This window comes from Sapajus apella, unplaced genomic scaffold (genome assembly GCF_009761245.1).
Source record: "Sapajus apella isolate SASKATOON/1434 unplaced genomic scaffold, GSC_monkey_1.0 scaffold144, whole genome shotgun sequence".
NCBI lineage: Eukaryota > Metazoa > Chordata > Mammalia > Primates > Cebidae > Sapajus > Sapajus apella.
The window spans coordinates 2415912-2421911 of NW_022437084.1; the positions used below are offsets into that span (position 1 = coordinate 2415912).

The window sequence follows — 6000 nt, forward strand, 5'->3', positions numbered from 1 at the left end:
CTCCCACGGGCGGAGACCCACTTATTCCTGTGTGTCCCCAGCCCAGTCCCTGTCACATTTGTTAAATGAAAGAACAATGAATCCCAACATAACGTCAGTCCACAGAACTGGCTACAGCTGCAGTGGTGGCCACAGACTTGGTTGTGAACTTCCTGGCACCAGAGTTCCCCTGGTCACTTACAGTGAAATCCAGTGTGTGTGTGGAAGGCAGAAGCCGGCGGCTGTATCCCAAGTGTCTTTTGTATTTCTCTTTACTCTTTGCTGCATTCTCTGAAATACCTATTACTGTATGTTGCTTTTCTAAATAAATGTATTGTGAAACCAAAAAAGCTGCTGCTCATCTGGATGGATGTTAGCAGGAGAAAGTCGAGTAGAAAGAGCGGGTCCCAGGAGGCTCTCCAGGGTGCCATTCATGTGAAAGGCTCAGGCAAGCAAATCAGGCAGTGCTTGCTTAGACGCAGGAGCATGTGATGAAGCAGTGTTTGCTTGATGGGAAGGGGGAATAGACAAATGCGAATTGTGGTTTGCTCCGGGAAGGGCCAGTGCCAGTGGTAGAAGAGGACATGTGAGTGAACCTGCCGTGGGTTCCCTTGAGGCCCGACAAATGGCCTCAAGTCCTTAAGGGGCCCCAGGTGTTGGTGACAGTTATATTGTAGAATATACACAAACGTAGCTGGGCGCGGTGGCTCACACCTGTAATCCCAGCACTTTGGAAGGCCAAGATGGGCGGATCACTTGAGGTCAGGGGTTCAAGACCAGCGTGGGCAACATGGTGAAACCATCTCTTCAAAAACAACCAAAAAGTTGGTTGGGCGTGGTGGCATGTGCCTGCTGTCCCAGCGACCGGGGAGGCTGAGGTGGGAGGATCGCTTAAGCCCAGGAGTTTGAGGCTGCAGTGAGCCATGATCACGCCACTGCCCTCCAGCCTGGGCGACGGAGGCAGACCCCGTCTCAAAAAATACACACACATGTGAAGCCGTCTGGCACCATCCCTAAGGCGCTATTCCAGTGGCTACAGACGTCATGGGCCGCATTCCTTACTGTCACCTGGGGCTAGGAGGAGGGTATCAGGTGAATATAAAGGCCCAATGGTCTGCCTCCGGCCTCCCTCTGGGAACTGGAATGGTCCTAAGTGCTCAAATCTCCTGGGCTGTGGGGAGTGTACCCTTGCGGCCTCCCTCAGCCTGTGCCACGTCATGCTGGGGGCCCAAAGTCATGATCATGAGTCATTTCCTTGGACCATCTTGGGCTCCGGAGGACAAGAGTTGTGTCTAAGCAGAAGCCACGGGGTGGGTGTAAACCAGAGAAAGACCCCACAACCCCAGTTGCTTCTCTCAAAGCCGTCACCTACACCTACAGCAGGGGCCTTTTTTCTTTTCTTCTTTTTTTTTTTTTTGTGACGGAGTTTCGCTATTAATACCCAGCTTTGAGGGCGTTGTTGCGATCTCAGCTCACCGCAGCCTCCGCCTCCTGGGTTCAGGCAATTCTCCTGCCTCAGCCTCCTGAGCGCTGGGATTACAGGCACGCGCCACCATGCCCAGCTAATTTTTTGTATTTTTTTAGTAGAGACGGGGTTTCACCATATTGACCAGGATGGTCTCGATCTCTTGACCTCGTGATCCACCCGCCTCGGCCTCCCAAAGTGCTGGGATTACAGGAGTGAGCCACCGCGCCTGGCCTCTTTTCTTCTTTTTGAGACGGAATCCAGCTCTTTTCACCCAGCCTGGAGTGCAGTGGCACAATCTGTGCTCACTGCAACCTCCGCCTCCTGGGTTCAAGCGATCCTCCTGCCCCAGCCTCCCAAGTAGCTGGGATTACAGATACCTGCCACCGGGTCCAGCTGATTTTTTGTATTTTTAGTACAGACAGGGTTTCACTGTGTTGGCCAGGCTGGTCTCAAACTGCTGACCTCATGATGCACCCACCTCCCAAAGTACTGGGATTACAGGCGTGAGCCACTGCGCCTGGCCTAGCAGGGGCCTTTTTCTGCAGTTAATAGGCCATGACTCATACTGTCCCCTCTGCCAGAAGGGAGGCCTGGAGTCCCTCTAGGAGGTAGAAGCAGTTTGCATTTTACCTACATTTTCACATTCAGCGTCCATTTTTAGAGCTGATCCTGATCTGGTGCTGGAGTTACCAAAAATTGCCCACAAGAAGGTCATTGGCAGGGGCCACACAATCGCGATGCGAAAATTTGAGCATGTATTTCCAAAGTGTGTATATTTTTCCTATTATTTTGCATATTGTTTCCTATTTTGCATATTAAACATTAGCAATGCTTAATTGCTTTCTTATAGTTGTATTTTAAAAATAAGGACAAATTCCAGCTTTGGGAGGCCAAGGGAGGTGATCACTTGAAGTCAGGAGTTCAAGATCAATCTGAAACCCCATCTCCACTAAAAATACAAAACATAGCCAGATGTGGTGGCGGGTACCTATAATCCCAGCTACTTAGGAGGCTGAGGCAGGAGAATCACTTGAACCTGGGAGGCGGAGGTTGCAGTGAGCTGAGATCACACCATTGCACTCCAGCCAGGGTAACAAAGTTAAGACTCTGTCTCAAAAAAAAAAAAGCAAATTTAAGTTATAGATTTTCTTCCCACTCCCTCCACCCCCCACAAGGGATCTTAAAGAACACAAGTGATTCCATTAAATCAGGAAGCTCTGTGCCCTGGAGCCATGTGGGAAATGGATCCAAGAGGCCTCTTGGGGGAGTCTGGGAGGGATCCCAAGATCGCAGAAGCATCAGCAACCCCTGGATGCCACCGTGGGTGGTGGTAGCTCCATTGTAATTTCAGTTTCCCTTTCCAGGAAGAAAACACAGATGTGCTTCCTTGTCAGTCCCAACAAATGGCCTCAAGTCCTTAAGTTCCTCATTAATTAATATGAAGACACATTTGGTGACTAAATTTGGAATCAGAGGCTTTTAAAGGTGAATCTCAGCTCTTACTGCTTTGCTTTTCCCTGTTTGGGGGTAAGAGTGGCAGCTGGGGGCTGAGTGTGGTGGCTCATGCCTGTAATCCAGCACTCTGGGGAGGCCAAGGGGAGTGGATCACTTGAGGTAAGGATTTTGAGACCAGCCTGGGCAACATGGTAAAACCCCTTCTCCACAAAAATACAAAATTTAGCCAGCCATGGTGGCTCCTGTCTAGAGTCCCAGCTTCTTGGAGACTGAGGTGGGAGGGTCACATGAACCCGGGAGGCGGAGATTGGTTGCAGTGAGTTGAGATCGCACCACTGCACTCCAGCCTGGGTGGCAAGAGCAAGACAAAAAAACAGACCCAGCACATACGATAACATACGTAGTTGGCCGGGCACAGTACCTGCCACCTGTCATCCCAGCACTTTGGGAAGCCGAGGCGGGCGGATCACAAGGTCAGGAGTTTGAGACCAGCCTGGCCAACATAGTGAAACCCCATCTCTACTAAAAATACAAAAAATTAGCCGGGCATGGTGTCGGGCGCCTGTAATCCCATCTACTTGGGATGTTGAGGCAGGTGAATCGCTTGAACCAGGGAGGTGGAGGTTGCAGTGAGCCCAGATCGCACCATTGCACTCCAGCCTGGGCGACAGAGTGAGACTGTCTCAAAAAAGAAAAAAAAAATCTGCCCTCAGACTCAGGGCAGCATCTCTCCACAGAACTTCTCAGGGTGTGAAGACCTCACGCTTGGAAGTCAGGTCTGCTTCTTAGCAGCCAGGTTTCAGTGACCCCAGCTGTTCCCATGCCTGTCCCACAAGATCACACCCTTGGCTCCTGCACAGTAGGGCCCTGGTCACTCCAAACACTGACCCACACGGGCGCCCTCGTCCCGTCTCCCCTCCAGACACCATTAGGTTGAACCCTCTCAAACGCCAAAGATTTCCTGAAGCAAGAAGCAGACCAGGTGTGCTGCCTTCTTGGGGACTAGCCTGGTGCCCTGGAGTCACATTAGACACCCTAGTTCCCTTGAATCCACAGAACTGAAAGCGACACTTTTTTTTTTTTGAGACAAGGTCTCACTCTTGCTTAGACTGGAGTGCAGTGGCACAATCTCGGCTCACTGCAGCCTCTGCCTCCCGGGTTCAAGCACTTCTCTTGCCTCAGCCTCCCTCGTAGCTGGGACTACAGGCGCATGCCACCACACCCAGCTAATTTTTTTGTAGTTTTTTAGTAGAGATGGGGTTTCACCATATTGCCCAGGCTGGTCTCAAACTCCTGACTTCATGATCAGCCTGCCTCAGCCTCCCAAAGTGCTGAGATTACAGGTGTGAGTCACCGCGCCCGGCTTTTTTTTTTTCTTCTTCTTTTTAGCCGGAGTCTTGCCGTGTTGCCAGGCTGAGTTCTGAGCTCTGGCAATCCACCCGCCTCAGCCTCCCAAAGTGCTGGGATTGCAGGTGTGAGCCACCATGCTGGGCATAAAGTGGTACTTACTGACCAAGACAATCACTCAAATGCAATATGGACTCTGATTTGCATCTTGACAAATCGTTTTTCATTTTTTTTCTTGAGACGGAGTCCCACTTTGTTGCCCAGGCTGAAATGCAGTGGCATGACCTCAGCTCACAGCAACCTCCGCCTCCTGGGTACAAATGATTCTTCTGCCTCAGTCTTCTGAGTAGCTGGAATTACAAGCACCCACCACCACGCCCAGCTAATTTTTGTATTTTTAGTAGTGACAGGGTTTCACCATGTTGGTCAGCCTGGTCTCTAACTCCTGACCTCAGGTGACCTGCCCTCCTGGGCCTCCCAAAGTGCTGGGATTACAGGCATGAGCCACCGTACCTGGCCTACACTAACTGTTTTTTTTTTTTTTTTTTTTTTTTTTCTGAGACGGAGTTTCGCTCTTGTTACCCAGGCTGGAGTGCAATGGCGCGATCTCGGCTCACCGCAACCTCCGCCTCCTGGGTTCAGGCAATTCTCCCGCCTCAGCCTCCTGAGTAGCTGGGATTACAGGCACGCGCCACCATGCCCAGCTAATGTTTTGTATTTTTAGTAGAGACGGGGTTTCACCATGTTGACCAGGATGGTCTCGATCTCTTGACCTCGTGATCCACCCGCCTTGGCAAGCCAAACACAGTGGGGCGCAGTGGCTCACGCCTATAATCCCAGCACTTTGGGAGGCCAAGGCAGGCAGATGGCTTGAGAACAGAAGCTTGAGATCAGCCTGGCCAATATGGTAAAACACAGTCTCTTCTAAAAAATACAAAAATTGGTCGGGTGAGGTGGCTCACTCCTGTAATCCCAGCACTTTGGGAGGCCAAGCCAAGTGGATCATTTGAGGTTGGGAGTTGAAGACCAGCCTGGCCAACATGGTGAAACCCTGTCTCTCTACTAAAAATGCAAAATCAGGCAGGCAGGGTGGTGCACGCCTGTAATCCCAGCTGCTCAGGAGGCTGAGGCAGGGGAATCCTTAGAACCCAGGAGGTGGAGGTCGCAGTGAGCCGAGATTGTGCCACTGCACTCCAGCCTGGGCAACAGAGCAACACTCTGTCTCAAAAAAAAAGAAAAGAAAAAAGTGGGTGGTGGTTGGTGGGTGGTGGGTGCCTGTAATCCCAGCTACCTGGGGAGGCTGAAGCACAAGAATTGCTTGAACCTGGGAGGCAGAGGTAGCAATGAGAGCTGAGATTGTGCCACTGCACTCCAGCCTGGGCAACAGAGTGACGCTCCACCCCCCCAAAAAAAAAAGAAAAGAAAAAATAAATAAAGGAAAACTACAGTCCCTCCTCCTGTTTTTGTAAATAAAGTTTTATTGGCACATAGTCACACCCACTCTGGTCCCTGAGTCCCTTCTCTTATCTGGGCCTGGACCCCCTGACTCCCACCCAGGTCCCAGGTCATCCCCTGGGCAGGCCCTGCCCACCCAAGCCTTGGTGAAAGTTTTTTTTTTTTTTGAGACGGAGTTTCACTCATGTTACTCAGGCTGGAGTGCAATGGTGTGATCTCGGCTCACCGCAACCTCTGCCTCCTGGGTTCAGGCAATTCTCCTGCCTCAGCCTCCTGAGTAGCTGGGATTACAGGCA

At 51.2% G+C, this 6000-nt stretch overlaps 1 protein-coding gene across 1 annotated transcript in view; it reads left to right on the top strand.

The window, feature by feature from the left end:
- IL4I1 (interleukin 4 induced 1) overlaps window positions 1-6000 on the top strand; it is a 40149-nt gene that overhangs the window by 22071 nt on the left and 12078 nt on the right. The window contains exon 2 of the mRNA XM_032264478.1: window positions 2812-2932. The gene's annotated coding sequence lies outside the window, so the exon portion shown is untranslated. The remainder of the gene's footprint in view (window positions 1-2811; window positions 2933-6000) is intronic.